Source organism: Strix aluco, chromosome 1, assembly GCF_031877795.1.
Source record: "Strix aluco isolate bStrAlu1 chromosome 1, bStrAlu1.hap1, whole genome shotgun sequence".
NCBI classification, from domain to species: Eukaryota; Metazoa; Chordata; class Aves; order Strigiformes; family Strigidae; genus Strix; species Strix aluco.
Window position 1 is genome coordinate 150,028,376 of NC_133931.1, and position 11,793 is coordinate 150,040,168.

At 45.6% G+C, this 11,793-nt stretch overlaps 1 protein-coding gene across 1 annotated transcript in view; it reads right to left on the bottom strand.

Moving 5' to 3' along the window:
• SNRK (SNF related kinase) overlaps window positions 1-6,206 on the bottom strand; it is a 40,626-nt gene extending 34,420 nt beyond the window's left edge. Inside the window, exon 1 of the mRNA XM_074839565.1 lies at window positions 5,928-6,206. The gene's annotated coding sequence lies outside the window, so the exon portion shown is untranslated. The remainder of the gene's footprint in view (window positions 1-5,927) is intronic.
• Window positions 6,207-11,793: the final 5,587 nt, after the last annotated feature.

Sequence of the window (11,793 nt, forward strand, 5' to 3'; positions counted from 1 at the left end):
AAGGTTGGGGGAGGGAGAGGTAGCATTACAGATCTGAGAAGAAATAAAAGTTACTAACATTACTTTGTAATGGAAAATTATGAGTCTGCATGACCTGAGATCTAAGAGCAAGACTTTGAGGCAGCTCTGATGTATGCGAAAAATTAAAGTTAAAAAATATGATGCATGATTCAGGATATTGTCAACTGAAGAATACATTTATTTCTTAGACAAGAAATACTTCTAGACCAACAGATTGCTGTCTACCATCCTATTTTCTTGAAGACTAGTACAATCACATCAAGCATGGAAAGTTTAAGCTTTCCTCTTTCACACGGGTTTGCAAAGCTGTGGTGAGTGGTTTGCAGAACACTAGCAAAGAGCAAACTAAAATTTGCGAACTGCAGTGTAGAAATCCCACTAGGCAGTTGCTATCTTTGTGAGAATCATCTTCAATAGAGACAAGTGAAAAAAGGCCACTGCATCTGAATTGGTCCTTCAAGGTCCCCCCACTTTAAAAGTCAAGAATGTATATTTCCTTTTTCTTTCACAAGCATGTGAATGAGGAAAAAAAAATACAGCCAACACTGAAGTAGGTATATATTGCAAAGCAATACCAAGCTGGTAGTAGTAATAGCAAGATTATGATTACAGACTAGACACCAAAGCTATTAAGAGGACAGATGTGCTAAGCGTGATCAAACTATGATCCATTGACAAACCCATCATTAGTAGTCACTGTTATTGGTTCCAACTGCCTCCAGTTGCAAAACGTGTCAAAAGCCCAAGATACTTTCTTAACCATGCTGATCATGACTGCAGCTCACAAGGCACTTTCTATTTCTAAGAGGAGATACTACTCAAGACAAATGCAATCTGCCCTATGGATTTGAGAACCTGGCAATAGCTTTACCCTATTTAAAGTCCTCACACCAGCCACAGATCCAAAAGTAATTAATTTCATGTTGTCTATTTTCCTCTTGTGCCTACTCTTAGTTCAGTGTGTAGCTAAACAAAAAAAAGTAATAATACAGACAGGCACCACCACCCTGTTCACATATCAGATGCTTCAGCAATATACTGCGTAAGATCTAAAGCTGCTCTTAAAGTATTATTGCAGACGAAGAGAAGAATATCAGACCTTCCCAAATGGCCATGTCCCCTAAATTACCTTCTGTAAAGTAGTATGCGATAACATCTTTTGAAAAGGACTTGCTCCAAATGTTGTGATATCTGCTAGTATTTTCTTTTTGTATCTGTAAATCAGTTATAAAACTCTGTTCAGACCCTGTGATGTCATGATATATAAAAAAATCAGTTTCAACTGAAGTGACCATGTTTTGCAGTTCCCACTGAAAGAAAAATTTCCCCTTAGCTACAGGAAATTAGCATGGGTATCTTAGTTACAGACATTCATAAACCTAACCAATCGAGATCCGGTATCAAAGAAGCCTGAAGATCACAGAAGCTAACAAGCTTTTCCGTCAACCATCTTGAAAGCAACAGAGGGAACTCATGGTAGTTGGGACTCCCTGGCCCAGAATGACACTTTTCCAAGCTTGATAAGCAGTATCCAAGTAGCTTCTAAAAGGCTTTAATATCAACACAATTAAATCTCAACACATTTTCCTTTTTTCTTTTTTTTTTTCTCTCCTAAAATAACTAGGAACATTAAACTGATGAAGAAATACTTTGCATATCAGACAGAAGTCACATTATTGTGATTCATGATGGTATCACTATCTTTTAGACAGGACACTATATCTTTATTTCCAGAAAACCTACTGCAGGAACTCAGCATAAAACAGACAACTCAGATTTCTATTCCACCAATCTGGACTCTTTCAGAGGAATCACTTCATCTACTTCATGTTCATGAATTCTCAGAATTGTTTCACCTTTTTCAAATGTCTATTTATTAACATTACCACATAATTTTCTCATGCCAGACAGCATAGCAAAGACCTTTAACGGGACCTCTAAACATTTCACCATTAATCAATGAACACTTAGGCCACTTCACTGTGGCTTAACATTTTAATAAGTTACCACTGTTGAAATACCTATCATCATCTTTGTTGCATGAATTCAGAATCACTATTTTTATTCTGTATCAAGGGAAGAGAAAACATCACACACTAGCTCAAATATGAGTATTCAGATGCAAATTTGTGTACATACTGTTAGCACCTATTACAAGCAACAATAATTTCTATTAAATTTCTTGAGAATGATCTCTGAGCTCAAACATCAGCTTCATTTGTTTAGCAATACATCTAGTAACGTAAAACTTAAGTACTGAATTGACTTAAGTTGCCTCTGAGATGCTGACATTTTCCATCTAGTATACAAACTACTTAAACCTCAAGAAATGGATTGACCCCAATCTACAGTTACTCAGTTTCAATACTTTATCTTCATTTATAGCATCTTAAATTAGTTCAAAACAGGCAGACACCTGAAATTCACCACACTTCAACATGAACTAAAATTATAAAAGTCTAGGGTATCATCTTATCTCTCAAGTAAAGTTGGTTTATGTCCAGTCAGTAACCAGGTAGGGGGCTGCTGCTGAAAACACAGAATGATATATGAAGAAAAGATTAAAAACCAGCCTGTCAAATTCAGTGCAACATTCATGCCCCAACACTGTTGCAGAAGATCACTGTACAACTGAGAGATTCAGCTTTTCAGAAAGCAAATGTGCTCTGGTTTATATTTCACAAGTGTAAAAACTACACCGTACTTTTTCCTCATTAAGATCTTAACACTGGTGACTTAATTAACTTACATGTACTAGAACTCTGCTAGGGTAAGCTATCCTAGAATTCTAAGTGAATATACAGTTTTTCAAATCCTCTTAAGCTCTTACATAATACTGTTATGTGTATTAAAACAACAGCCACATTACATTATTACAGAAGCTGTAGCATTCCAGTTAAGTGCTTGAAAGTAGCGTGACAATGAAGATGAGCCTCTTCAAGGTTTAGTAACCTTATAGGTTACTAAAGTTAAGAACTTATGCAATTTAATATCAGTATATTCATCATAAACTGCAGTTCAGCCCTATACACAAAAGGCAGTGTCCCTGATCTGAACCATGTTCCACTTATTTTAAGACATAACTAGAAAACACTATTAAGAAGGAATGGATGGAAGTTCATCCAGAAGTTTTACAGCTACAGCATTCCAGTAGAATTTTGAAAGCAGAAAAATTGCACTTCTTTTCTTGGATTTTGTCATGAGACACACACATATGGAGGAAAAAAGCTAGCTGCACCAGCATACTGTGCCCTTGAAAGCAAGGCAGGCAACAAAGCAAGACAAAGGCACTAGTTTGGCATTACAGTTGCTCGTGGAATAAAAAGGGCAATGACACACTGAAGGTGTAGCCTGCAAAAGAATTACTCAAATATGATATTGAAGGCAGGGAGTTAGAGCCTTAGAAGAGATCGGGTTGATCAGAACAACGCACAAGGAAGACGACTACTGCAAGTACAAGAATATCTGCAGTAGCATCTTAACGTGCATATTCTTAACATGCTATTTGTTTAAAATAATCAGAAAGCAGTCTATATATCTACAGTGCTACCACCCACACCACACGGGAATATTAGTTCTCACAGCAAGATGATTCAAGAACATCAGAAACTTGTACAGAAATTTCAGTATCCAAAACTCAATTGGAACTTTCTTGCTTCTCAATCATATAAAAAGAGGAAAAAAACCCCAAAACCTAAAACCAGTTTATCACAAAGTCCGCTTAAGATGTCATCTTCCCTTCTCCCTGTTTTTGTTGGAAGCCTCAGGTATGGATCACAAAGATTCCCTTAAAAGAGCCAGATGAATGTGCTGTCTTAGATGATACCTTGCATACCAGTCACTACACTCCAGTATTCAGGTTAGCTTCTTTTCCCAATCACTTGAAAAATCATTCTACCACTTTTCTGGTCATTTAGAATATTCAGGAAAAACATGAAATAAGACCAGACTTTCTCCTCCTTAGACTTTATTGTTAAGACCTCAAATCTGGATTTTTTTCATGCACTAGAAGTAAAAGGGGCAAATATTAAGTCTGTTTAAGTTAATATTTCAACATGTTCCACAAGGTAAAATTTGACTGCATTATGTAGCAATGACTGTTAGTTTTTGTAAGTTTGTTTCAGATTCCTTCTTTCTAAGGATCAGCGATACCACAAAAATAACTACCAGGCAAATTCCCACTTTCTGTGACACAGCTATGAAAAAAACCCCAACATTCATTAACCCAGTTCCTAATGGTGCATGCCTTGCAAGAACTGCTTAATTCTAACATAATAAACGTTTGCTTGTAAACACTTTTATATAGATTTTATTTTGCTGAGATTCATTAAACTGGTCCTTCCCCAGAGCCTGAAGATCTAAATATATCCGTAATAAACAACTCCAAAAAACCAGCCTATATGACTAAGTAGTGACTGCACTACAGAGGGCAGGCGTAAGCAGATTTGCATGCAATCCATTCATGCTAGATGGCTGTAAATCATACAATACACTTCAGCTGCTCCAGGAACTGCAATGGTACCGTTGAGGAAACCACTTCTTTGCGTATCTACTCTTAAAAAGCTCTTGAAAGCAAGATGATCAGTAAGAAGCTATCTGTGCATAAGCAAAAACCCAAAGCTTTTTGTATTTCCATATCCCATGTAAAGCTTTCTCCTTCGCAGGTGTTCTAGCATCACTTACCAATAAAAATCTCCAATTTGAAAATAGGTCACATTTGTCACCAACCATTCTCAGGCCAATATAGGCTTTTTCCCTAGCGGATGTTCTCTGATACTTTATTCGGTCTACTTAGTTTTTAAAAAAAAAAAAAAAAAAAAGAGATAAAAAACCCACCACCAAAACCAACCACAAGTATCTGTCCTTCAGTTATTACCAAGACGGTGCATCAACCACAAACACCTTTAAAAGTCATCTTCCATAAATTTAACTAGCGGAGTGCCACAGCCCACCCAGCGAGAAGCACAAAGACCTCTACCCAGGACTTATCGACTTACCCGACCGATTTCTACAGTAATCTCAAGGCACTCCATCCAATGCAATATAAGCGTATCGACAGGCGCAATACACGCATTGACAAAGAACACGGGAAACTTGCGCTTCCAGCCTCTGCCAGGGGCCCGCTCCAGCTCTGCATTCAGAGCAGACCTGTTGGCTATGCCCCTGGCTCCGGGGGGCAGGATGCACTGTCATTCCCCCGACACGCACCCGTCACCGCACCGGCCCCCTAACCGGAGGGCTTTCGCCTCGCTTCTTTAGCCTCCCCCCCGCTCCCCGAGCGACAGAAAATACGCGGCGGAGCCGGCGAGGCCAGCAGGGTGGCGACGGGGCAAACTCGCCGCCACTTTTCCCGCGGTGCCCGTAACGTTGCTCCGGGGCGGGGGGGGGGGGGGGGGGCGGCGAGGCCACGCACGCGGGCGGGCACGGACACGCGCGGGGTCAGGTGTCACCCGCGCGAGCGGGACGCCCGGTCACCCGCGCGCCCCGCCGCACGCGCCGCGGGGACGCCGCCTCGGAAGGGGGGGGGGGAGGTAAGAGGGCTCGCGTCGGGCACCCCCGGGCTCTGCCACCCCAGGGGGCACAGGAGGCTCCCGCCGGGAGCCCGCCGTCCCCGCGGGAACACCCGCTCCTCCCCTCCCCCCCCGCCAAAATCCCTCTTCGCTAGCCCCGGGCGGCACCGACACACCGACCTTCGGCGGCCGGGAAACGTCCCCCCACCGCCTCCTCCTGGGCCGAGGCCGCCATTGGGCCGGCCGGGAGGAGGTCGGCGGGCGAGGCCGGCTCCGGGAGAAACGGAAAGGCGAAGAGAGGGGAGGAAGGGAACCCACCCCACCCCACCGGGCCGGCCCCGGTCTTCACCGGCCCAAGCCCAAGCCGAACCCGGCCCGACCCCGCCGGCAACTTACTGCCTGCAGCAGCGGCGGCGGCGGCGGCGTCGTCTCCTCGGGCCGCCGCGCCCCGCGCCGCCCCCTGCATGGGCAGCACCCGCCGCGACTGCCCCCGGGAGCGGCGGCGGGGACGAGGAGCGGCGGCGGGAAGGGAGGGGAACGGCTCGGAGAGCCCAGCGGGAGAACCTCGGCCGGGCCGCAGAGCCGCGGGGTGCGGGGTGGGGGAGGCGGCGACGGCTCCTGCCCCGCGCCTGGCTGGCTGGCGCGCGCTCCGCCGGGCCCTGCCGCTGCGGCGGCTCCGAGACGCAACTGACAACAACGGCAGCGGCAGCTCGCGGGAGCCGTTGGGAGGGGGGGAGGCGGGGCAACGGCCACCCGCGCGAGCCCGCGGGCCGAGCACCAGCGCGCCTGCGCGGCGGGGAGGCCGCGCCATTGGCGTCACGGCGGGCCAATGGGGGAAGGGAAAGGGCCGGCGGGGCGGGGCAGCCAGCGGCGGGTGGGGAGGGGAGGGGAGGGGAGGGGAGGGGAGGGGAGGGGGTGGGAAAGGGGAGAGGGAAGGAAAGGAGAGGCTGCCTGAGGGGGGCTGCCTGAGGGGAGGGCGGGAGGGGGCAGCTCAGGGGACAGGGGGGGTGAGTTGGCTGGCCGGCGGCGGCACTCGGAGGCAGGGCTTGATTCTGTTCCTGCCCGCTCCGGCTTCCTAAAGGTCCCGGCTAATTCGCCCTGGAAATGGCAAAAATAATGGCAAAAATAAGCAGGGAGGGAAGGTCTAAGGAGAGGGCGAAGCCCGCGGGCCCGCTCGCCTACGAGTTCGCCGCCCCCCCCCCCTCTCTCTTTCTCTCTCTCTCTCTGGCGGGGATGCCGGCCCGGAGGGCTCGTTAACGTGGTGAGATGGCCACGCCTGTGATTCCTGGCTGATCCGATCGCAAGTGAAAGGGGTATAATAATGGTGTATTAATGAGAGTGTAGAGGTGGTGCCCCTTGGGCCCTGGGCAGCGATGGTGTGAGGGCAGCGAGACACGCTGCCGTTGGATTCCCCTGTGGGGAGGAGGACGGGATTAAGATGGATGGTGGAGGTCGGCTGGAAGTGGGAGCAGCGAAAGGAAAGGATGACATTGAGGCTAGTAGGAGAAAATAGGCCAGGGAATGAACCTGGCAGGTGTTTTGGAGGGAAACGGGTGCACATGTAGTGAAGGAGAGGGAAAAACCTTGAACGGTTGTGCTACAGAAGCATTCATGCTCCTGCGTGAGGAGGTATGAGCAAAGTGGTTGCGTGGAGCATCAGAAATAATGCAAGACTTTCCTCCTGAGATCAAGGAAAGAAAATCTTTGAGTAGCCAGGGAAAGGAAAGACTTAAAAGTGGCACTTTGAAAAGTGCCCACCTTTTTTTTTTTCAAATAGAAATGGCCAATCAAGATCCATAGAGAGAGAATAGAAAACCTCAATATAGTGAAGCCCAATTTTATGAAAATGTTTGATAAATGCTTTTCAGTTTTCCCCATGCTTTGACAAAATTTAGATGCTGTTCCTTCATGAATAGCTTACATTACACTATACAGCAGGGGATATTGAACTAACTTGGAATTTCTTAGGTTGAAGCCAATCATTTGTGAATAAATTAGAAAATACAGTTCAGGAAATGATTAAACTGAAATAGTGTGAATCATATGTAGTAAAAAAGACCTTATGACTTCATATCTTAAGGTTTCAAAAGAGAAATGAAAAAAAATACAAGATTTCAGGATATGTTGATTCTGATCACTGCTTCCTAAGAAGAATGAGAAATGCTTCATTTTGTCATCATTTAGACCATTCAGTAGGCCTGATTCTCTACTCTTACACCAATTTGACATGAATAAAACACAACTGATTGCTGAATTTACAAGATGGATGTCCTGGCTTCGGCTGGAATAAAGTTACTTTTCTTCCTGATGTAAGAGATTGCAATAACCAGCCCATCACCTCTGGCTGCCTGATCACCACTGAATTCTCAAGTCTGAGTTTGCACCAGTGTGCAGCACACACCTCTTGGATTTCTGAGCCTACTATGATCAGATGACGCCTAATGTTTATTGTTCTGTAAAACTTAAGTCTAGATCCTGTCTCTCACTTTCTTGTTAACAGTAGCTACGGTTTCCACCTGTTTTTCTGTTTGCATTTCTGTTGCATGTTGGAGAAGGCACATCTTACAAAGACTGTATACCCCCAAAAGTTGTTAATGATGCTTTGGTTTAGTGCTGCTAAGCCTCCCTTTGCAAAATATTTTGGCCTAAAGGACTTTTTTATATTTGCTAGAAATCACACTATCCATTGCGCTGCCACGCAGGCTATCGCGCTCAGATGTACTCAACCACTCAGTGCGTGTGTGTGTTTGCTTGCTTATGTGGGAGAACAAGTGGATGGGAAAGGGTACATTTGCAGAAAAAAACCCAAATGTTCTCACCTGCGATATTGCTGTTGTGAGATACTATACTTTGGGTCACTTGTGTAATACAATAGTTCTTCTACTCAGTGTGATGAGTCTTTGTAGATTAATATGTGTGAGATGAAAAAGAAGTAGAGGGTCAAGAATATGTGCAGCACTTAAGGGGAGGCAACAGCGACTGGAAGGAGTCTGACAGTCACAGGGGACTGGAATTCAGTACAGTCTGGTTTGCCTTTTTTCAGGCAGTTTTATTACTACTCACACTAGATCGCACACTGCTGGGGTGAGACCAATGCTGTTTGTTTCTCCAACAGGCCAACGTAAATCTCCTGTCACATATACAGTCACCTGCATGGGGCTTTGTCTTCCGTGGCACAGGGCCTCGTTTTGGTTTTGTGAGGTTTTTCACAGTGAAAACAATTAATGTGGTAGCTTTGTGCCTGTAAAATCAGACGAACTGCAGCTGGGTTGCTAGGGGAGGTCAGCACTATGCTGCTGCTTTTGGTTGGCCTCACCTGGCTTGCCTCGCAATAAAAGTGCCATGCCTGGTCTCCTCCTTGTCCATTTTAAAACAAGATAGCTGATATGCGTTAGCTATGCCACAGCAAAACACACCTCATCTGTCAGTCATTAGTCTGAATGTATTTGTCTAGGAAAGGTGACAGCAACAGCCTCGTGCATCTATTTGAGAGATTGCTCATGGCACATATGCATCCAAATCAGACCAGACGACATTCCTCTTTGTTAAATCCAAGCTGAGTCTACTATAGAAAGGAAATGGTAGATACTATTTATTTTTGCAGAAGTCTTACTGGCTTACATTAGAAACAACCTTATTTTATAAAAGATACTAAACGTGTAAGCCGTCTGTGAAAAGTATGGAGTATATAAACACATGCAAAATTGTTACTCTGCAATATTTGAGGAGGGATGTGTTTTTCAAAAGATGAATCATTACGGTTCACCTGTTTCAAAAATTAGGCTAATAGTTAATGTAAATTATTTTGCACCTTTCCAACAGGATGTGTTTGAAATGCAAAGTAGTGAAGATGTTGGGATGTTTCAAAGTGTGTGAGGCTTAACTAATGACTTTGGACCAGTCTGTCCATTCACCTTAGTAATTCCCAAACCCACTGGTCAAATCTGAATTAAAGGGGTAGATATCTCCTGAATTACATGTTTTCATTAAGTGTCATGAAACTAGGGCTAGGTACTGGAGAGTAACCTTACCTGTACTCCCTGTACTGCAAAAGCTGCAGTGTGAGCTCACCCTTTATTAGTCACAGGAGAATCTGCATGGATGAGAGTGGCTTTTTCCCCTCAGGGTGGAAAAAGCTTCAGTCAAAATTCACACTGGATAATCTGAGCATGAGGCTCAAATCCATAGGCCTCATTAGTTCCCTTTCATTATTAAATTATTAACAGTTTCCCTGACAAAGCAGAACAAAGCAGCTGCCTTTGGACAGATATAGAAGAGTACAATTTATACTGAAGCTTACGCAGGACATTCAGATATTACATTTCTTAATAGCCTTGGTGCTTGCATTTGAACGTTCTGTACATTTCCACCATCAGAGTAGCTAACTCAGGTTTCTGGTCTGATGCAGAAACTGCTGCAGATGTCCAAAGGAATCACATACAATCTCTTTTCTGAGGTCAAAGCTCAACTGGAGTTAAGATTTGCAAGGGATCTCAAGGGCAACAAGGAGAGCTTCTGCCACAACTCCAAGAGTAAAAGACTGAAAAAAGGAAAAATGTGGGCTTGTTCCTGAATAGGGCAAACGATCTAGTAACGATGGAAACAGATAAGGCTGTGGTACCTAGAGCCATCTTTGCCTCAGACCTACCCTCAGGGTCTCCCAGCTCTCTGTGCTTAGGATTCAAGGAGGAGAACTACCAGCAACGGGTGAGGATTAAGTCAGGGATTGTGTGGCGGAGCTCAACCCATAAACATGCATAGGATCAACTGAGCTGCATGCAAGGGTGCCGAGGGAGCTGGCTGGTGTCACTGCAAGGCCGCACTTTTATCTTTGAAAGGTTATGGAGATTGGGGAGGTCCCCAGTGACTGGAGAAAGGCAAATGTTGTGCCCGTCTTGAAAAAAAAGCCCAAAAGGAAACTGTTGGCTGATCAGCCTCACTGCAGTCCAAGTGGAAATCCGTGTCTTCTTGGGACACATTGCTGGGCGCAGGGAGGAGGTGGTCGGGAACAACCAGCATGCATTTACCAAGGGTGAATCATGCCTCAGCAACCTGGTTGCCTTCTGTAATAAAATGACTAGATTTCTAGATGAAGGAAGAGCAGTAGATATCATTTACCTTGACCTTTTCAAGGCTTTTGACACCACCTGCCACAATCTTGTATCCAAATTAGGACATTATGGTTTGGATGGATGTACAACCACATGGGTGAAAAGCTGTTTGGATGATAGGCCTCAGAGGACAGCGGTTAACAGGCCGTACTCTATCTGGAGACCAGTAAGAAGTAGAGTACTGTAAGGGTTTATCCTGGAACCTGACCTGTTTAATGTTTTCATCAGTACCTAGAGGAGATGACAGAGTTCCCTCTCATCAGGCTTGCAGACGTCAACAAATTGGTGGGACTTACCAATATGGTCAAGGGTAGAACTGCCATTCAGAGGGACTCAGGCTGGAGGAATGGGATGACAAGAACCTCATGAAATTCCACCAGGGCAAATGGTAACTGGGACAGAATAACACCCTGCAGGGTACAGGGGTGAAAGCACCTTTATGCAGCAGGGCCTGGGGTCCTGGGGACAGCTGGGTGAGCCCAAGCCAGCAGGCCTCTGGCAGCGATGAAGGCTGACGGTGCCCTGGGCTCTGTCAGCAGGAGCACAGCCAGGAGATGAGGGAAGTGATTACCACCCTCTACTCGGCACCCAGACCACACCTGGAATCCTGTGCTTTTCCACCACTATATAGTTGCTCCACTGTGCTGCAGGTCTTTCCAAAAGGTAGAGACCTCCCTTGAGGAAGGAAGAGGGGCACAAACACCCACCCACAGCCTGTACCAGGGGAGGAGAGACACAAAGCAAAGCCAGGGGTGCTTTAGTGCTGTGGAGGAAGAAGGTGTGTGCTTCCTGCTATGGGTGGAGAGCAGTGTTTCCTGCTAGTGCCAAGGACAATTAGAGAGTTGCTGCCCACTGTGAAGGAAGCGCGTATCGCGTCCCCTAACTCCTCACTTGCTTTTCAGTCAAAGCAACAAATCCAGCTGGTGACACAAATAGCAGAGGCAGTGATGCAAGGGACAGGGGATCCTTGTACTGACAGGAAACCTGGGATGTGGCCCAATCTGACTTACCCCAGGGAAGGGGGACAAAAATATCAGACTGAGACCCAGCGTGCAGCCTCTCCAAGTTCTGGTTAACACAGAAGTAGTGCAGAAACTTCACCCTTCACACAATAACTTTGTCCCACATCTAGTTCTAGTAAGCTGATGGCA